The 22,301-nt window shown below is 43.0% G+C and overlaps 1 protein-coding gene across 2 annotated transcripts in view; it reads left to right on the top strand.

Moving 5' to 3' along the window:
* CRYZL1 (crystallin zeta like 1) overlaps nucleotides 1–22,301 on the top strand; it is a 951,914-nt gene that overhangs the window by 439,129 nt on the left and 490,484 nt on the right. The window lies entirely within an intron of this gene.

Here is a 22,301-nt window from a genome sequence, read left to right as displayed (position 1 = left end):
TTGCTGTGTTAAGTATGTATTATAGTATTTAAAATTAGCATCTTAATGATTTAAAATTCAAGGAAACTTTATTGTCATTTAGGATCACACAAGTCCATCACCAAACCCCTTCACCATACCATTAAGATGAAGAATAAATGGAGACTAGTGAATAGCAGCTGTATAGTTACTGTATTGCACTTGTTAACCTTGGACGTGACTCAGTATAGCCATCATATTGCATAATAGTAATACTGGTGGTAATTGCCCAGAGCAGCAGGATTAAATGAAAAAAGAAGTTTCAATGTATCTGGTGTTATGGTTGGTGTCCAAGTTAATAAGTCTCACAACTGCACAATACAAACTGCTCCTGAATCTGGTAGTCCTACAGTGGAAACTGTGGTACCTCCTTCAAGTCGCAAGTTGTGAGAACCAGTTGTGGGCCGGATGGGTTGAATCAGCTAGTATTTTGTATGTTCTCTTTCTTGCTCTTGTAAAGAAAATTTCCTGAATAGATGGGAGGTCTGTACCCAAGATTTTCTCAGCCACCCCCACCACTATCTGTAATTTCTTCTCATTGCTGAGCCATAGGTTCATAGGTAGGTAGGTACTAGGCTATCTGCCCGAAGGCATTTATAAGCCTAGCCAGAATGTGTTGGCTTTCGCCACCCCCTTAGATTAGTTCCCTGTGCCTCTGTCCAGCAGAGCCATTGAAGTGATCCCCGGGGTAAACTTTCTGTTTCCCATCCACTCGTCAAGTTTTCTCTTGAAGAGGGTTAGCGAGGAGCTCTCCCTAATGTAGATTGGAATCTTGTTCAAGAGCATGGGGAAGTCTCTGGGACAGGAATCTATCCCTCAAGCATGTCTTATTTATTGTTGTGGTGAGGTTTAGATCCCTGGAGCGTGTGGCTCCAGGGGATACGGTTTTCTTTAGGTGGAGCATGTCCATCAATTCTGGTTTGGACATGGCCTTGTATGTCAGGCAGAGATCACCTCTGAGTAGGTGGTATGCAACAGAGTACATCTGGACTTTCTTCAGTCGAGCTGCATAGGGCATCTGCTTGAGGCCAGTGATCCTCTTGGTGAGGTACTTCTGTGGTCTTTCCAGTTGTTGCAGGTGTCTTGTAAGGTACATCCCAAATGGGGCATTGTACTCTATGATGGGTCTGATGAGTGATGCATAGAGGGGCCCAATGACCTCTTTTGATCTGGTTGCAAACCCTTTTGTGATTAGGTGGGCCACATAGAAGGATTTTCTAACCACTTTGGCAATGTGTTTATCAAAGGAGAGGTTACTATCTACTTAGATCCCCAGATCCCTTATTACATCTTCCATATTTAGGGGGCTACCACCTATGTGGTAGTTTGTGGGTACTTTGTTTTTTCCAGAGGGGATGACTATGCACTTTTTGGCATTTAGCTTGAGGCCATGATTTTGACACCAGGAATCTGTCTCAGTGAGACCCTTTTGAAGGATGTCTGTGTCAGCCGGAGAGTCAATTATAGCCCCTAGTTTGCAGTAGTCTGCGAACTTTGTCAGCTATAGTCCTCCTGTGCTTGCCTGTACATCTGAGAAGTATATGCTGAACAGGAGGGGTCCTAGGACTGAGCCCTTGGGAACGCCACTTGTAACCGGTTTAGAGTCAGACCTAGCTCCCGCAACTCTTACCATGTTATGTTCTGTTTGTGAGCCAGTTGGCAACCCATCTCATGACGTAGGGGTTTATGTTCAGCCTGGTGAGCTTATCTAGAATACCTGAATTGGAAATGGTGTCGAAGGCCTTTGCAAGGTCTAGGTAGGCTGTGTGGACCACCTTTCCCTCATCTATAGCCTTGGTAACTGTCTCAAAGAAATCCACCAGGTTTAGGAGGCATGATCTGCCCTTAACAAAGCCGAACTGGGTAGGGTCCAGTGTTTTGAGGTTTCCAATGTCTCAGTTAATGAGATCCATGATGATGCACTCCATAACTTTGCAGACCATGCTAGTCAGGCTTATAGGGCGATAGTTCCTGGGGTCCATTGTGGCTCCACCTTTGTGGAATGGAATAACCATTCCCGTGTGCCACTCTGTGGGCACATAGCCTGTGGAGAGGCTGAGTTTAAACAGTGTGTTTAGGTGAGGGGTTAGTTCATCTTTGAGCTTGTGTAGGACGCAGCCTGGGACACCATCCGGTCCCATTGATGCTGTGTTTTTTGGCTTTGGAGGGGGCTGTTTTAACCTGATTGCCTGTGATTTCAGGGGCACTACATTCTTCTGGTATAGTTATGGGCCGTTTTGGGGGTGAGAGGGGGGTGAAGTTTGCACTGAACCTGTTTGCCAGGATATTGGCTATATCGGTCAGTTCAGTGTATTTTGTGCCATTCTGCATGAACTCCGAGCAGATCTGAGAATTGCCACTTAGATTCTTGACATAGCTAAAGAATGCCATGTGGTTATCTATGGAGTCCATGGCAATTTTTCTTTTGAAGCTAGCCTTGGATGATTTTATGAGGGAATGTAGATTCTTGCTGATACTGATCAGGGGTGTCTTCACTTCTTGGGATTTTACGCTTTTCTGTACTAGTTTCCTCCTTCTATTGTATAGCTTGTTTATGGCAGGGGTCCACCAGACTGGTTTCCTTTTCTTGGAGGAGTGAGTCTTGGTTTTGTTTGCGATAGCACGATCCATGCATTCTTGTAGGTGCCCATAGAGTGCATTAGTAAAGGAATTTGCAGCTTGGACAGCGTTATCCTTTAGCATGGGGGCTTTGAAATTTCCCACCTCAGTCTTAAGTAAGGTGAAGTTTGCTTTTGAAAAATTTTTCATGGCAGTTTCTTTGACTGGGGGTGGTGGCGGAATGTGGATATCCAGAGTGATTAGTTTATGGTCAGATCTAACCAACGAGGGATTGGCCTCCGGTGTGGAACACCGGTCACCTATGTTGGTGATGACTAGGTCCAATATGTTGTCACCTCTGGTGGGGGTGTTGACCAGTTGATCCAGGGTGTTTGAGTTTATAAATTCTAGGAAATGTTGGGCAAGGGAGTTTGTACTTGAGTAGTTCTCCCAGTTAATGTTTGGGTAATTGAAATCACCCAATATCAGGGTGTTTGATGGGACCTTTATGTTTCCCACTGTTTCCAGGAATGCGGAGTGAGGGTCCTGGGACATGGTGGGTGATCTGTAGCAAGCTATAATTTGAATAGCAGTTTTGCTCATTGTTAGTTGCACGTGAATGATCTCTGAAGCATCGTGCTGTGCCACTAACCTGGAGGTGTGGGTATCCTTGATGAATATGGATACTCCCCCGCCTTTTGTGTTTCGGTCCAGGTTTTTTGGCTGAAATGTAGGGTCTGAGTTGTACCCTGGTAGTGCTGGGGTGCTCTCTGGAGCCTTAAACCAGGTTTCTGTTACTGCACATATATCGGTTTTCTCCATACTGAGGAGTGCCTTGAGTGCATGCATTTTGAGGTTTAGACTTCTGGCATCGAGTGCCATTACCCTCAGTTTTTTGTTACTTGTGCTATTTACGGTGGTGGGTTTGTCTTTTGAGCATTGCCTAAAAAAGGCACTATGGGGGTGGCAAGAGCCTTGGCCAGTATTCGAAAGCCTAAGGGTGACAGGTGCAAGCCATCTCTAGCGAAGCAGAGTGGCTTGTCGAGTATGTCATCCCAGGCTGACACACTGGATCCCCTTTGAATGACACCAGAAGCTTAGCCAGTTGTTGAAATTGATATTTTTTTCTCTATACCTTGGTATCATTCTTGGTGAGGGCAGGATGCTACTCAGATTCAGGGTCATACCGGCCTGGGATACGTGATCAGAGAGCTCCTCCATGTCTCTTTTCATGTAGTCCAGGGAGGTATGTCTCAGGTCATTCATACCAACATAGACAATGACAGAGTCATATTTGTACTTGTTCTGGAGTGACCTGAGTGCTTGTGTTATGTGTCGGATCCTGGCACCCAACAGACAGCTAACGACAACCTTCTCCTTGTTCAGCCTAGTGAGTGGGATGTCAGTGTACCTGACTATAGAGTCACCTATTACTAGTTTGTTGAGTATGTTATTTTGCCTTAAGGGCTGTGATTGGGTGGCACACTGGTTTTGTGAAGTATGTGTTTCATGGTTTGTGTTGGGGGGTTGAGGTTGCTTGGATGTCTGCTTTGTAGGTCTCTGTTGCTTCTGCAGATTTTTATTTAGAGCCTCCGAGTATGTTTTCATGTATTTATGTGTGTTTTTTGCTGGTGCTGGTTTCATAGGTCTATGTGAGACTGGTGGTGTGATGCAAGTAATTCCCTTCTCCTCTTGACTGCCTGGTCCAATCTTGGGTTGAGAGAGCTTAGCCTCCAGTTTGGCTGTATAATTGCATCTCTCGCATGTATTAGTGTTTGGTGGAAGGAGGAGAGGGTTATCTGTGCACATGAGGCAATTGTAACATTGCCTCAAAATGCCCAGATTCACCAGTTGGACCAGAGAGTACACCTAAAACTGCCCTTTGGACATGCCTGGATAGGTACAGTAAACTGTTTTACTGACTGGCTGGTAAGGTCGAATAGAGAGCCTTGTCCTTCTCTACAGCATTGGGGGGGGTCTAGTGCTAAGATTTATTAGTGCTTGCTATGAGTTTTGAGCAAGGTATGAGAAGTGAATGGTTTGAGTGCTTAAGTTTAAAGTTTGTCTAGTTCCAAGGGAAAAATTGAAGAGTAGACTTTGTGGAGCCGAGAATAGTTATACCTTAGCTAACTGGCGCTACCCACTGCGCAAAACTGTGCAAATGCGGGTTTTATATCAGGGAAATGAAAGAGATGGTAGTTTATTGGCCATTTTGGGCTAATTTCTAATTTCTGGGCTGAAATCATTCCTCCAAGGACAGATAGGCTGCTCAAATCTTCCTCTCTCACAGTGAACAGAGAAAGTTCCTTCTATCCAAGTAAGGTATGGGCAAGCACAGAAACTTGTAACACAGCCCTGAATTCAGCACTAACCTGAAAACTGGACTATACTAGCTTAGAAAGGCAGGAAAACAAGTATATATATTTTTTTCAGAAAATAAAGCAGATACAATCAAAAAAACACTTTAAATGCACAGAAATGGCCATCACACTTGAGTGTGTAGCCTACAACAGTTAAACAGGTAATTTAAACACAAAAACAACTTTGTTAAAGTGCAGGCAGTAAAATAAGTACAACATGTACCTGAAACGAGCTTTTTAAATCACAGAAACTCTAGAAAATTGGCATTTTAGGTGGAATTAGCTAAAGGCAGCAAGAAAATGCAGAAAAATTATACTTAATCACTCCAAAGTCTCTCTTTTGTCTCTCTGCTGCTGTAGAACTCTGCAGGGCACCAGACAGGATTTTGCTGAGCTGTTTACTAGCAAAAAACCTTGCAAATGCAGGTTTTATAGCAGGGAAATGAAAGAGATAGAAATTAGCCCAAAATGGCCAATAAACTACTAATTTCTGGGCTGAAACCACTCTTCCAGGGACAGATAGGCTGTTCAAAGCTCCCTCTCTCTCAGTGAACAGAGAAACTTCCTTCTATCCAAGTAAGGTATGGGCAAAAACAGAAACTTGTAACACAGCCCTGAATTCAGCACTAACCTGAAAACTGGACTATACTAACTTAGAAAGGCAGGAAAACAAGGTTTTTTTTTTTTTTTTTTTTTTTCAGAAAATAAAGCAGATACAATAAAAAACACTTTAAATGCACAAAAATGGCTATCACACTTGAGTGTGTAGCCTACAACCGTTAAACAGGTAATTTAAACACAAAAATGACTTTGTTAAAGTGCAGGCAGTAAAATAAGTACAATATGTACCTGAAACAAGCTTTTTAAATCACAGACACTCTAGAAAAATATGCTATGAAGTTGCTAGTAAGGATGCTCTTGATAGCTCCCCTGTAAAAAGTGTTGAGAGCAGACAGTGGGAGACTGGCCTTTTTGAGGTTTCTCAGGAGGTGAAGCCTCTGTTGAGCCTTCTTGACTATATGGTTGGTAGTAACAGTCCAGGAGAGATCAACTGAGATGTGAAGGCCCAGGAATTTGGTTATTTTGACTTTCTCTACTACCTTCCCTTGGATAGTGAGTGGTTGGTGAACTGTTGCCTTTCTCCTGAATTCCAGAATCATTTCTTTGGTCTTACTAGCTTTCAGGTCCAGATTGTTCCTGTCACACCAGGCAGTCAAATTATTCACCTCATCCCTGTAATTATGTTCATCCCCACCCCTAATGAGACCCACAACTGTGTTATCATCAGCAAATTTTATAATATGGTGTAGGTTATGATGTTCTTCGTGTTTCACTGTTGCAGTCATTACATTTGGGTTATCTGCCTGCAGGTAGCCCTCAGTTGGCCCAAATACCAGAAACTTAGTATTTCTGTGTCAGTTGCTGTCACTCCAGGACTGACGTCAGGTCACCAGGGTATAAAAACAGGCAGCCGACACCTTTACATCAGTCTTTCTTGCCGAGGAGCCTGAAGCCGAAGCAGTTTGCAAGTACCGTCGGCCGCTACCTGAATTTTCATTTACGAATCCTTTTCTTGCTCTAACCAATGTCAGAAAAAGTTAACAATTGTCATGCCTGTGGAAAGCAAATACCACACAGACTTTCATTCTTACTGCGTCACCTGGCCCAGACCATGACGTACCTCGCTGTCTTTTGTGCCTTGTTCAGCATCCGAACCATTTGTCGTCGGGCTCTCATTGTCGCTAAATTCTTTCACTCTCAATCTCTGTACTCCGAAATGGCTTCGGTAAGCCATCAGACTACCGATATTCTGAAAAAAAAACGTAAGGATAAAGACCGAGACAGACCGCATAGGTCCAAAGCTGCTGACGACGCTTCCGTTAAGCTAGTCGCCAGTTCACCGGTACTCAATGATGCACTTTCGCAGGCCCTGATGCCCACTTCTGTGGATTCACAGGCCTCTATCGAGACCCATTTGGTGTCCGGTATGCAGCAAGACTCTTCTTCGATTATGCAACCTGAGAATGTCTCTATCATGGATGGGTCCAGAGCCGCTGTGCAGGCACCGGCTTCTGAGGCACTTCTTTGCACTACCAATGTTCGACTCAAACCGACGAGTTCTTTTTATCTAAAACTGCCAAGTTTCTTAGGCCAAGAGTACGTACTACGCATAAAAAAAAGACGACCAAAGCGCATGCACCTCCTCCCATGCCACAACGACAAATGCTTAGAATGCCAGAAGACCTTATTATGCTGAGGAAAAGAGACCAGTCCCCTTCAGCTTCAACAGACCAGGGGTCCGACTCTGAGGTATCTGATTATGAAGACATGCCCTTATCTGCTTATGAGGATTCAGATGCAGAGGAATCCATTCCCTCTGCCTCCCCTCCAGAGGATTTTTCTTTTGGTGAAACCTTACATACCTTAAGAGAGCATTTCCACTGGGAATGCCAAGACTATCCCCAGTCCAAAAAGAGACTCTGGGAATTCTTAGATTTGCCACAGTACAGACCTTTAGCAATACCCCCTGTCCTGGAGGTTGTTGATGTTTTTATGGAATCCAGTCTTGCTCCTGATACTTTACAGCCTGCCCCTAGGACACTCACAAATTTCTTTTCAAGAATCTTACTGCTGAACCAGAGATCATTTCCCAGGGGCCTAAAGGTATCAAGGGAACTACAGCCAAGAATCCCACCCCTTCAGACAAGGATTCCTCTGCTACTCTTGCTGTTAGGGTATTAAGTTGTCAGTTTCACATGCTGAAGTACCAGCAACATATTGTGGAACTTATTAAACAAAAAGTGGCAACCTTTACAGACTGTGTAGAAAATAAGGAATTGCAGGAGCTTATGCACTCTGCAAGCCAAGTCAGCAAGCATACTTTGCAGTGTGTCTTTGACGCCCTAGAGGCATCTTGCCGGGCAGCAGTCACTGGTTCTGTACTGAGAAGACATGCTTGGCTCAAGGAGCAGACCTTGCCAGACCATGTCAAATGAAAGTTACTAGATGCTCCTTTGAACAAGGACAGTTTGTTTGGCACCAAAGCAGAAGAGCTTCTAAAGAAGATGGAAGAAATAGCTAAGTCTTTGCAGACTGTTAAAGAATTTTTAAAAGTGCAACCCCCTAGATTCAGTAGGCATTGCCCTTCCAAACACTGGTCCTTTCCAGCCCTCTCCAGGCCATCTCAAACCAGACCCAGAGGAAACAGACCACCCAGATTACAGTCTCAGGGTATGCAGAGATCTAAGCAATGGAGTGCCCCCACCCCCAAAGCAGTGAGTGGTAAGCCACCTCCTTACAGAAAAAACTCACAATGACATCTCCACTCCACTCCCCACCTCTGCCCAATTGCTTGTGCCCCTAAGAAGAAAACTTGCCCTTCATGCAAAAAACTGGATGTCCATCACACAAGACCGATTGTTCCTCAACATTGTATCCCAGGGGTACAAATTTTACTTCCCACTCACTGCTAACACCAAGAGGGCTCCCAGACCTTCCTCCAAACCAGTGGGCAGAGGCTCAAAACTAAGTTCTATCCCTGCTCTCCATCAGAGCTATTCACCCGGTTCCAGTGGAACAGATAGGTTAAGGATTGTATTCCAGACTCTTCCTGGTACCCAGAAAAGAGGGCTCTCGGTGCCCAATCCTGGATCTTTTAATTCTCAACACCTTCCTGGTGGTACCAAAATTTAAAATGCTTACCCTACAACAGCTTCTACCTATGCTATCCAAGGATGCCTGTTTAGTCAACCTAGACTTAAAAGAAGCCTCACATACCTATAAGGGAGTCATGCAGGAAGTGTCTATGTTTCAGGGCCGGATCTGTGCATTTTCAGTTCTCTGCACTTCCCTTTGGCTTATCCACTGTGCCCAAAGTATTCGCAAAATGCCGGGCTCCAGCTATTGCATACTGCAGGCAGAGAAATATCCAAATTTACCTGTACTTGGATGACTGCCTGATTCAGGCGGACAGTCAGGAATTGCTGTTGCAGCACGTGACATTTGTGAAAAACCTTCTCTCTTCCCTGGGGTACACAATCAACAAAAAGAAATCAAAACTGTACCCAGTCAAAGGATTGTATTCCTGGGAGCAAGCTTGGACACAACATCCCAGATGGCATTCCTCACTTCAGAAAAACAAGTCTATCTGACAGCCTACTTCAAACAAATGGCCACCAGAACCCAGCTATCCGCAAGAAAAATACTGCAGGCCCTAGGGATCATGGCCTTATGTATAATGCTAATTCCGTATTCAATACTGCATATGACGAAACTTCAGTGGTACTTAAAAAGTCTTTGGTGCCAACATTCTCAGGACCTGGAAACAGTCTTTCCTATCATACCCCAAGGACAGAATTTCTTTGTTGGGCAGAAGCATGCAATGACAACAAGGGGCTGCCCTTTACTCAATCCCATGCCGCCCAGACCCTAACCACAGACGCATCCGACTATGCCTGGGAAGCACATATGGATGGCAAATGCCTTCAGGGCCACTGGAGCCCAAGTCAAATTCATCTGCACATCAACCAAAAAGAGATGCTAGCTGTGCAGAACACCCTGACAGCTATCAGATCCCTACTCTTTCCAGGACAACTTCTAATAAAAATAGACAACACCACAGTTATGTGGTACATCAACAAGCAGGGGGGAACCTATTCCTACCCACTCTGAAGGGTAGCCATGGCACTGTGAAACACGGCATTGGACATGCAAGTCCATCATGCAAGCTCAATTCCTGTCAGGCAAACAAAATTCACTGGCAGACGACTTAAGCAGAAATCTCCTAGACCCATATGAGTGTCAGTTAGAGCCCAGCACCTTCAACCTTCTGATTTAGAAATGGGGGATGCCAGGGGTGGACCTTTTTGTCTCCCCCTACAGCCACTATCTCAGCAGATTCTGCACCAGGAACCCTCACAGCAGGGCCTGGAAAGTGGATGCCCTATCCTTTCAGTGGGTAAATCTCTCATTTTCTGCATTCCCACCCCTGCCCCTTATCTCAAGAGTATTACTCAAAATAAGACAGGAAAGACCGAGGACAATTCTGATTGCCCCAGACTGGCCAAGCCAGCACTGGTACCCACTCCTGCACAGCCTGACATCGGTGCCACCATGGCACCTACATCAGAACCCTACCATACCATTTCTAAGCAAACTATATCTAAATGGATGGCACATTTCCTCCATTTCTGCTACAAGCACCATGGGAAATCAACCGCGCAGGGGGTCAGAACACACTCCACTAGGGCACCATCTACCTCTACTGCATTTCTCGGGGGAGTCCCTAACAGGGGACACCCTGGAAACTGCTACCTGGAGTTCATAGTTTCATAGTATAGTACTAGGCTATCTGCCCTGGGGCATTTGTAAGCCTAGCCATAGTGATGTGGCTTTTGCCACCCCATGAAATGGTACAAAAAATGTACAAAATAAATTCAGAATACTGTGCCTCTGTCTAGTAGTGACACAGTGAAGGTCCCCTTATATAATAGAATTAGTTTACTGTGCCCCTGTCTAGCAGTGACACAGATGTGACCCCCTGGGGTAAACTTACGATCTGCCATCTCTTGAAGAGAGTCAGTGAGGGGCTCTGCCTAATACGAACTGGGATCTTGTTCCAAAGCATGGGAAGCCTCTGGGTTATGAATCTATCCCTCCAGCATGTCCTATTCATACTTGTGCGGAGGTTTAAGTCTTTAGCTCTCGTGGTCCTGATGGATTTGGATTTTTTGAGGTGAAGCATGTCTATCAGATCCTGATTGGACATGGCCTTGTACGTCAGGCAGAGATCACCACTGAGCAGGCGGTATGCTACTGAATAGAGCTGAAGTTTCTTTAGTCTGGCAGAATAAGACATATGTTGGAGACCTTTGATCCTCTTGGTGAGGTACTTTTGTGGTCTCTCCAGCTGTTGCAAATGCCGGGTGAGGTACATACCAAATGGGGCATTGTACTCAATCATGGGTCTGATGAGGGAGGGAATATAAGGGTACAATGACATCCTTGGATCTGGATGTGAATCCCTTCATGATGAGGTGTGCAAGGTAGAATGTTTTTCTAACCACTTTGGCAATGTGGGTGTCAAATGAGAGGTCGCTGTCGACTTGGGTCCCTAGGTCTCTGATTACTTTTTCCGTACTCAGTGGGTTGCTGTCTATGTGATAATTTGTGGGTACTTTGTTTTTCCCAAAAGGGATGACTATACATGTTTTGGCATTTAGTTTAAGGCCGTGACTCCGGCACCAGTTGTCCATTTCTGTGAGGCCTTTTTGTAGGATGTGTGTGTCTGCTGGTGTATCGACTATGGCGCCTAGTTTGCAGTCATCTGTGAACTTTGTCAGCCACAGCCCTCCCATGTTTGCTTTAACATCTGAGAAATAAATGACAAACAAGAGGGGTCCCAGGACAGATCCCTGTGGGACACCACTTGTGACTGGCTTTGAGTCTGACATTGCTCCAGCGATTTTAACTTTATGGGTTCTGTCCTTTAGCCAGATGCATCCCATCTAGTGACATAAGGGTTTACTTTTAAGCTGTTGAGCTTATCTATGATGCCTGAGTGGGGTATTGTGTCGAAGGCCTTAGCCAAGTCCAGGTATGCTGTATGGACTGCTTTGCCCTCATCAATGGATCTAGTGACTGTTTCGAAAAAGGCAACCAGGTTTAAAAGGCAGGATCTGCCCTTTACAAAGCCGAACTGGGTGGGGTCAAGTGTCTGTAGGTCCCCTATGTCTCTGTTTGAGTTCCATAATGATCCTTTCCATAGCTTTGCAGACCAGGCTGGTTAAGCTTATGGGGCGGTAGTTTCCAGGGTCTGTAGAGGCACCCCCTTTGTGGAGTGGGACCACTGTTGCTGTACGCCAGTGTTCGGGTACATATCCCGAAGTAAGGCTAAGGTTAAATAGCATTTTTATGTGTGGGTTTAGCTCCTCTTGGAGTTCACGTAACACGCAACCCGATACCGTCAGGTCCCATTGATGCTGTGTTTTTTGCTTGTTTAGGGCGGTTCTCACTTAGACATCTGAGATGACAGGGAGATTACATTCAGCTGGGATAAGTATTTCTTCTTTTGGGGGTGAAGGAGGGGAGAAATTTGCACTGAACCTGTCAGACAGAATGTTGGCAATATCTGTGGATTCAGTGTATTTTTTGTTGTTGTGAACCAACTCTGAGCATATCTGAGAGTTTCTGCCCAGGTTTCTAACATAGCTGAGGAAGGCTTTGTGGTTATCTTTAGTGTCCTTAGCAATTTTTCGCTCAAAGTTGGCCTTGGATGTTTTTATGAGAGAACGTAGTTTTCTGCTAATGTTGATCAGAGATGTCTTCCCTTCATGGGATTTTGCTCTGATGTGCAGTAGCTTCCTTCTTTTGTTATACAATTTGTTTATGGCTGAGGTCCACCAGACAGGACGCTTACCTTTGGTGGAGAGGGACTTGGATTTGTTTGGGATTGCATGATCCATGCATTCTTGGAGATGTCCATAGAAAGCATTTGTGAAGGATTCGGCATTGTGGGATGTGGTATCCACTGGCACAGTGGGCTTAAAGGATACCATCTCAGTCTTAAGAAGAGTGAAGCCTGCTTTTGAGAAGTTTTTCACTGTGGTCTTTTGTGCTGGGGTGGAGGTAGGATATGTATATCCAGGGTGATTAGTTTGTGGTCAGATCTCACTAGTGAGGGGTATACTTCCGGTGTGGAGCATTTTGTCCCCATGTTTGTGATGATCAGGTCTAGTATATTATCTCCCCTAGTGGGAGAGGTGACTAGTTGTTCCAGTGCATTTGAATTTATGAATTCCAGGAACCTTTGGGCTAGGGTATTAGGGCTAGAATAATGTACCCAATCTATGTTTGGGTAGTTGAAGTCTCCCAGTATGATGGTATTTTGTGATACATTCATATCCTCCAATGTCTTCAGGAAGGCTGAGTGGGGTTCTTGAGATTGGGAGGGTGGTCTGTAACATGCTACCAGTTGTATAGCAGTTTTTCCTATGGTTAGTTGCACCTGTATGGTCTCTGATGATTCATGTGTTGCTACTAACCTGGAAGTGTGGGTGTCCTTGATGAATATGGACACTCCCCCTCCCTTTGTGGTTCGGCCTGGGTTTTGGGGCCAAAAAGCATGATACGAGGTATAGCCTGGTAGTGCTGGGGTGCTCTCAGGAGCCTTGAACCAGGTTTCAGTTACTGCACATGCGTCGATGTTCTCCATACTGAGGAGTGCATCAAGTGCCTGCATCTTGAGATTTAGACTTCTGGCGTTGAGCAGCATTACCCTTAGTTTTTTTCCATTTTTGTTTTCTAAGGAGGTGGGTTTGTCTTTTGAGCCTTGCCTAAAAAAGGCACTATGGGGGTGGCAAGAGCCTTAGCCAATATCTGGAAGCCCAGTGGTGACAGGTGTAAGCCATCCCTTGCGAAGCAGCATGGCATGTCCAACATGTCATCCCAGGCAGGCAGACATTGGATCCCCTTAGAATGACACCAGTACTTGAGCCAGTTGTTAAAGCTGATCATCTTGTCTTTGTATTATGGTATCATTCTTGGTGAGGGCAAGATGCTGCTCAGGGTCAGGGTCATACCAGCCTGGGCTACATAATCGGAGAGCTCCTCTATGTCTCTTTTCATGTAGTCCAGGAAGGTACGTCTCAGGTCATTCACACCAGCATGGACAATGACGGAGTCATATTTGTACTTGCTTTGGAGTGACTTGAGTGCGTGTGTTATGTAGCGGATCCTAGCTCCCAATAGACAGCTCACAGTCACCTTCTCCTTGTTCAGCCTGGTCAGTGGGACATCAGTGTGTCTGACTATAGAGTCACCTATTACTAGTGTATCAGGCAAGGTGTTTGGCCTTAAGGGCTGTGATTGGTTGACACACTGATTTATTGAAGTATGTGTTGCATGTGTTTTGTTTTGAGGTGGTGGATTTTTGGATGTCTGCTTTGGGAGCCTCTGTTGTTTTGGTAAGTTTTTTATTAGAGCCTCCGAGTATGTCTTTTTATGTGTTTGGTTTGCAGTTGTGGTAGGTCTATGTGGGACTGGGATTGTTGTGTGTGGTTGCCATCTCCTCCTGACTGGTCACGCCAGCCCTGAGTTGAGAGTTCAGCCTCCAGTTTGGCTATATAGTTGCATTTCTCACATATATTTGTGTTTGTTGGGAGGAGGAGAGGGTTGTCTGTGTACATGAGACAATTGTAGCATTGTCTCAAGATACCCAGATTGACCAGCTGAATTGGAGACGACGCCAGTAATCTACCACTTGACATGCTAGAATAGGAGTGCTGTACCTTTAAGGGAAGTGGATATTCACAGGGGTGGTAAGTAGATGTAGTGCTTTAATTAGTACGAGAGTGCTTACTTAGTAGGGAAGTATTGAGAACAAGTGCTAGGCTTATCATATATTGAGTAGTCTGGTTATACTAAGAGTAGAGCTCCCTTAAGGGAAAATTTGAAGAGCACACTTGGCGGAGCCAGAAAAAGTTTAACCTTGTTTAACCGACACGCACAACTGCGCAAAGCCGTGCAAACGTGGATTTTAAACAGTGAACTACAAAAGAGCTAGAAATGGTCCAAAACAACCAATTACTACAGCTTCTTGTGCTGTGGTCACTTCCTACAGGGACAGATAGGCTGCTCAAGGCTCCCCACTCCCACTGGTGAGCAAAGAAACTTCCTTCTATCCAAGTAAGGTAATGGACAACACAGGAACTACACCACAGCCCAGAATACAGCAATGCCTGTAAACTGGTCTAAACTAGTCGAGGAGAGGCAGGAAAACAATGATTATTTTTTTTGTTTTTTTGTTTTTGTTTGGTAGAAACACACAGAAAATGCAGAAACAGTGATAAATTAGTTACACAGGCTAGCACACTTTAGTGGGCAGCCTCCACAGTTAAATTAAACAAACAAACTTTCGATCAAATTCAACTAAAATGTAACTTTAAGTGCAGATTTTAAAATAATGCAGCAAACAGTTTAAAAACAGTTCAAGCTAGTTCAGGGTAAGCTACAGAAGCTATTCCAAGTGAAAAAAAGCAAAGATACTTAAATCCAGAAAGTAGTCGCTTTTCTGAGTTCCCTGCTGCTAGGACCACTCTGCAGAACCACAAGGAGCTTGTCTGAGCAGTATAGCCAGAAAAAAACACCCAGAGGCGGATTTTAAACAGTGAACTACACAAGAGCTAGAAATGGTCCAAAACAACCAATTACTACAGCTTCTTGTGCTGAGGTCACTTCCTACAGGGACAGGTAGGCTGCTCAAGGCTCCCCACTCCCACTGGTGAGCAAAGAAACTTCCTTCTATCCAAGTAAGGTATTGGACAGCACAGGAACTACACCACAGCCCAGAATACAGCAATGCCTGTAAACTGGTCTAAACTAGTCGAGGAGAGGCGGGAAAACAAGGATTATATTTTTGTTTTTTTTGGTAGAAACACACAGAAAATGCAGAAACAGTGATAAATTAGTTACACAGGCTAGCACACTTTAGTGGGCAACCTCCACAGTTAAATTAAACAAACAAACAAACTTTCGATCACTACCATTTGCCTATCTTCTCCAAATCCAGGCCAGGCTTTCCAACAGCAGTCCTGCAGGGCATTCTAGCCAGCCCTAACTCTTCCTGTCTACCTCCACCCTTCTTCAACTTTGGGAATCAACCCGTGTGATGACTGCAACAGTGAAACACAAAGAACATAGTACAGTAGTGTACACTTATCATAAATGTAGATGTTCGAGTGTATTCACTGTTGCAGTCCTGGTTTCCCTCCCTCCAACCCCTTGGTTTTTCTCTCTCTCTCTCTCCTTAATCTCTTTAGGCCTTTTACCCCCCCCCCATTTTCAGGGGTATGGGTATTGGTATTTACTTTTTACTGGTGGTGTTTTCCTCCACCATAACTTAGCTCCCTATTGGGGGGCTCCTGACATTTGGAGCAAGAAAAACTGATGTAATGGCATTGGCTGCCTGTTTTTATACCCCTGACGACCTGACGTCAGTCCTGGAGCAACGGTAACCAATGCAGAAATAATAAGTCTCTGATATTTGGGCGGGCTGTGGGCTGCCTGCAGGCAGATAACCCAAGTGTGATGACTGCAACAGTGAATACACTTGAACATCTACATTTATGGTAAGTGTACACAACTGTACTTTTTGCAGTACAGTCATGGGTGAGGATGGTGAAGATCAAGGGGCTGAGCACACAACCTTGGGGGAACTCCAATATTCAGGACTATGCATTGAGAGGTGGTGTTTCCAGTGCATGTCCATTGGGGTCTACCAATCAGAAAGCCAAGAGTCCAGTTACATAGGTGCTTGTTTATCCCGAGTTTCACGAGCTTATCTGCCAATTGCATCTATATCACAGTGTTGAACGCTGAACTGAAGTCTATGTACAGCAGCCTTATGTAGTTATTCCTCCCTTCTAGGTGTTTTGTTGCAAGGTGAAGTGCGACTGATATCAGTGTTATTGATGATGGTTATTGATGATAATGTTATTGATATTGGTGATGTATTGTTTTGTAATGCCTGTGTATTTACAAAAGCATAAAGAAAGCAACTGCCCCAATGGATTGTGAAACAAGCTGTTGGAAACGTATGTTAAATAAATTTATTCTGTTGTTTTTATTGCCTCAGGTACCTGAATGTGAGAGTAGGAGGGTTAATTTAAGAAGTTAAAATAAAAAAAAACTATAGTTTTCCAAATAAGGAATTACAGAACTTCAGGAGAAATTCCTGCATTTAAGAGAGGGCAGTCAAGTATGATAGTGCCCATGTCTATATACACTGGAAAAGTGAGAAACAAAAAAAGCAAAATAGCAAGCAAGACTACAAAAATACTGCTGAAAAGGCAGAATGGGGGTTGGTAGTATCCCTTGTTAATTTTGGAATGGATGAAGGTAATACCATGAGTCTGAGAGGTAGATTAAAAGTAAGATTATGTAGCAGTATGATAAATAGCAAGCTGGACCTTTAACCAATATTTTTGCTTTGCTTTTTATTATGAGCTTAGCTGTAGTACATTGAAAATGTAGTAGCACCAGGTATGGAATTTTTTATGTTTCTTTACTATAGCCGACAGTAGTTCTTAAACCGAATTTTATAAGTCACAGTAAACACAGTAACTGTTTCGATTGTAATATTTTGTAAAGAACATACAATATCTCAGCAACCACTCAAGTTACATATATACTGCCAACAACATTTTATTCATCTACCTGAGAGCTTTCATATGAGGCTAAGGAGTTCTGTCTCTGTTATTTGATTGCTGAGATATTTAAAAAATGTGAAAATTATATCTATATAAATTAATATCATAAAAACAACAGTTAATATGTATTTATCTGCACAAGACAGAGGTCAAATATTAATGCAGTTGAAATTGCCACTGTATAATCTTTAAGATTAAATCTTTTAAAGTCATGTACATAGCATGGTTTGGGAATTTTTGATGCAAATATGAACAAGCAATATTTGACACCTAGAGGCGTCAGTAGGAGTTAACTGCAGATGCACCTGGAGGCATCACTCGGATGTTAAACCTTAGTCCTCCTCCAAAACATTTTGCATGCATTGTTCCAACAATTTCCATTTATTCTATCTAATTTGCTCTTACCCTTTTCTAAATATCCGACTTCTGGTTCTTTTATCTCTGTTACAGTATTCTATACTTGAAATTCAGTTGGTTTACACTTTGATTTCCATTTTCTAATTGCTTTGTGGGGGTCTGATATACTTTTGTTGATCCTCACAATTCTCAGCATTCTGTTTAAGATCAAATTACATGCAGGGTTCTTGTTTTCTGAACTGCAGAGCAGTTTCTGAAGTCTATCCACAGAAACATGTCCAAATTGAACATGCATTATTTTTTTTTTAATTTTTTTCTTCTCTGTGGTCATGTCTTCTGAAACTGAGGACCTTATTCTTATAATGACTGTCACTAAGGTCTTTGTCTAAAATATCGACACAATAATGTACATATCTAGATAATTTGAATTAATGGTTGTTTAACCCGTTAACTGACCACTTTCTAAAGGTCTGTTCCTCGATTACTAACTATTTTGGCAGTTTGTGTTGCTTGTATATAAAAGCATGCGTCTCCAAAATGGTTAAACATTTTTTCATGATGTTTTAGACAACAAACTTATGAAATAACTTCAGATTGCTCTTAACCTCAAAGGCAGAGGAACGATTACATCTCGAGTTTAGTAAAAAGAAAAAAAATCAACTTTTATATTTATCTCAGCATATGCAAAGAATAACCGGCTCACTTTTATACAGAAGCAAATTCTTTTTTAGATTAGTACTTGCCAAGTCACACAAACCTTACACATTTGTTTTTGATGACTTTTATTTTTCTCTGAAGAGAAATGATGGCCATACATCTCTTTTCCGCTTGTTGCTTTGAAAATGTTTCATCCTGTCAATTCCCAAAGTCATTCTGTCCTGAATGCCACCCTAACTCCAAACGACAATATCTCTTTACTGCTTTATATCTTTTTGCATGGTTGGCCTAATGGTTAATATCTTTGCCTACTAATCAAAATGTACAAGGTTCAGTCCTGATCCCCAACCAGTGCATACAAATCTGCATGTTCTCCTCACGTCTTCCACCTCCAAAAACTATGCTGGGCAGCAGCACTGACCCTAAGCAGTGCCTATCAGGGGAAGAGTGGTGTAGATCAACTGCTTTAGTCATCAGGCATGTTATGCAGTATCCTGTAGCTAAAATAATACAGATCACATACATAGCACTGTCAGAGGTAGCCACTAAGTATAAAATTGACTGTAGGTGATTTGGTAAAGTTGACTACTGTCTGCAAAAAATGGGCGTGGGTATTTGCCAGTGATAAATGGGTTGAGGGCCCTGCCTACTCTAACCTACACCAGGTATCCATGCTAATGGTGGGTGGAGTTTGTCTCTCTTTTGGGCCTACTATAAATCCTTGGACCCCTGGTCAATAAGCTGTTTCCAGTGGGTATCCAGCTTCCCAGTCTGGTTTACCTGGGATATCTTTGTGGAGCAGTGTTGGATATAAAACCAATCAACCTGATAAACACAAACTACTGATTGCTACACTGAATATAAGAATATGGGTTCAATGATGGAACGTAGCTTGGAGGTGGATGACGTGATCATAAGAAAGAAACTGGACATCCTGTATATCCACGAGATGAGGTGGGAGGACAATGCAGCAAGGCCACTTGGCTTGAGATAGTGTGTGTTACTCAGGAGGAGGACAGAGTTGTGGCGAGTGACTGTCTTCTGGAGACAGTGAGGAATGTCATATTTAGTGATAGACTCATGGCAAACAGACTTCAATGTAAAGATAGAGTGGTATTCATACTCATAACTTATGCTCTACAGCAGGGTTGTGATGGTAAAGAAAAAAGTGTATTTCAGCAGTGGTTGTAGGATCTGTTAAAGCAGGACAATTTTAATTGGTATTGATAATGATGGGGGGCCTGAATGCTCCTATAAAAAAAGATAAAAACAGTTTATGAGGACTGTCTGGGTCCACATGGGTGGGGTAATATGAATAAAGTAGAGGCCATTGTAGACTTCTGTCTGGCAAATGGCTTAATGGTGATCAACACATGGTGAACCAAGAGAGACTGTCACAAGGTCATGTATGAATGGTCAACATGCAACTCGGGTAAACTTTCTCCTGGTAAGGAAAGGGCAATAGGGTAGAACCAGAGGTTGCAGAGTCATCCCCAGTGAAACAATTGGCTATCACCATAAATCACTGGTGGCCATATTCAGCTGCAGGCAGTGGTCAGAGAAGGCTGAAGACCTAGAAGTTGACTGGAGAGAAAGCACAAGAGTTCAATGAAACATGGCTCTAGCATCGCAGGAAGAAGACGGAATAGGTGGAGCTGAAAAATGGCAGCATCTAAAAACAGAGTAGGTGAGAGTCGAAGAAGAATGGCAGAATCTCAAAACGGCTTATATGAAGAATGTAGAACACATATGCTGTTGAGCCAGGTATGGAAACAAGTAAGGAAAGTTGGCAGTAGAATTAAAATGTCCAGAAAGTTATCAAAAGAAAGAACATTTTGGAAAATGTGGAAGACAGAAAAGACAGACCATACTGAGAAGGAATACTAGATGGCTAACAAAGATGCTAAGGGAGCAGTTGCAGTAATAAAGTACAAGGTCTCAGAGGTACTCTATTATCTTCTGGAAAGGGACTCAGCAGATGGCACAAAAAACTCTGCCAGGTTGCAAGGCAGAGACAGAAACATAAAAAAGATGGTCACCAGATACCATTCATAACGAATGCCAGCAACAACCTGCTTACCAGTTTAGAGGACATCAGAGGCATGTAAAAGGAGTATGCCCAGCAGCTTCTGAATGAAGAAAACCCCACAGAAGCTGTCCTACCCTGTATGTAGCCTACAATGAAAAAGGAAAAAGAGCCCACCCTAGAAGAAGTAAGAGTAGCATGAAGGAAAGTGAAGCCTGGGAAATTAGCAGGCTCAGATGAGGTCACAGCAGATATGATCAAGAGTGAGTTAGGAGAGAAATGGTTCCCTGAAGATACTTATAGCAGTGTGGAGAGAAAGATGCATCTCAGATGACTGGAGAATAGGCATTCTAGTGCCAGTGTACCAAAACAAAGGTGATATTTACAACTATGTGTAGACTAGAGGTATCAGACTCCTGTCACACAACATGAAAGTGCTGGAGAGGGTTATAAGTGAATATGCAGAGTAGTAGAAAGTAGGATAGGAGATAAGCAGTTCAGATTTAGATGTGACCATGTCCCAAGAAAGCTGATCAATATTATGGAAACATTGGTAGAATTTGTGCAGGCTATGTACAAAGACGTAGTGACACAAGTACACTGTTTGAACTCAGAGGGATTGCCAGTGGGAGTGGGTGTGCAGCAGGGTTTGGCTTGAAGCTCACTGTTCTTCATACTGGTGATGGACTATATTAGCATATTGGTCAGAAGGGGCAAAACAAAGCTGTTGTATGCAGACAATGTGGCACTAATAGCAACCTCGGAACAGGAAATTGAGCACATGATAGAGGGATAGAATGCAAAACTGAAGGGACATTTTAATGATACTGAGTAAAGACAAGACTGTTATGGCAGCAAATGAGAGAAATCAGAAAATGCTTAAAATCGAGACGGAAAGGAAAATAGTGGAGCATGTTAACAGCTTCTCAAATATCTAAGAAAGATGTTTGAGGAGAAAGGAATATGAATGAGGAGGTTAGAAACTAGAGTCAGAGGGGCAAAAGCCATTTGGCAGAAGTGCAGGAGGGGTAGTATGTGAATACCAAAGTAGCTGAAAAGTAAGGTATACAAAAAAGTGGTGTAACCACTGCTTCTGTATGGTACAGAAACTGGACAGTCAAGGCAAAGCAGTTGAGAAGGCTAGAGGTGATGGAGATGAAGTGCCTGAGATGAGTGGTAGGGTGCACACCGTGGGACAGATGGAGAAATGATGACATCACAATATAAGCCAGAGTAGCTCCAATTGATTGCAGAAAAGGTCAAAGAGAACAGATAATGTTGGTTCTGGCACATATTCAGGAAAGCAAAAGACAATGTTGGTGTAGATTTGTGACAGACTGGAAGAAGGCAGGAGGGAACTCAGATGCTGAATAAAACCTGTGGCAGTCAGGCATAACTGTTAAAGAATGTAGGAGAGTGGGACTAAATTGAGAGAGATGGCAACAGTTGACTTAGCACCCTGCCTCCATTTAGAAAATAGTAAAAGTGAGATGATTATGACGATGATGATGATGAAATAGAAATACCTATGAAATTGTCAAGATAAGACTTCTTGATAATCACACTTTTATTTTTACTGGCCTAATAAGTTTTGGGTAAAGTTACCAATAGGATCTCAGTTATGTACGTCTGTCAGACCATGTAAAATGTGCATGATTTGCTGTAACAATTACAATAATAGAAAATATCACATATTCCAAGAGTATTTGCTTTTGTTCTTATTTTTAATTAGAAAACACTAGCGATGTGATTCAGATTCATACTGAGTTTTCAGACTAAAACCATGTAAAATATACCTCCACTTAAGATCACATGTGACTTAACACCTGTTTGTTATCCAATGAAATGTTGAATTGCATCTTGGACTATTTAACTATGGCTGCAAATTTTATTCTATTGTATATTTTTCATTGTGATTTCTGACTGTATGTATATCTTTGTTGGAGCTTTTCTCCCAGGCTTCCAATGAAAATGGGCTCACTTCGGCCCAATGGAATTTCTGGTAAACAAATGCAAGTAAATAAATAAAATAAATTATTGCGAACTGAATGAGAAAAAAGATAGCTGGATAAAACTGTTATTGGTATCTAGACATAAATAATAATTTCCCTAAAACCT

The sequence above is a fragment of the Protopterus annectens genome, chromosome 5.part1 (assembly GCF_019279795.1).
Source record: "Protopterus annectens isolate FY-2018-M chromosome 5.part1, PAN1.0, whole genome shotgun sequence".
In the NCBI taxonomy this organism is placed as follows: domain Eukaryota; kingdom Metazoa; phylum Chordata; order Ceratodontiformes; family Protopteridae; genus Protopterus; species Protopterus annectens.
This window is presented reverse-complemented; position numbering and strand designations above follow the sequence as displayed.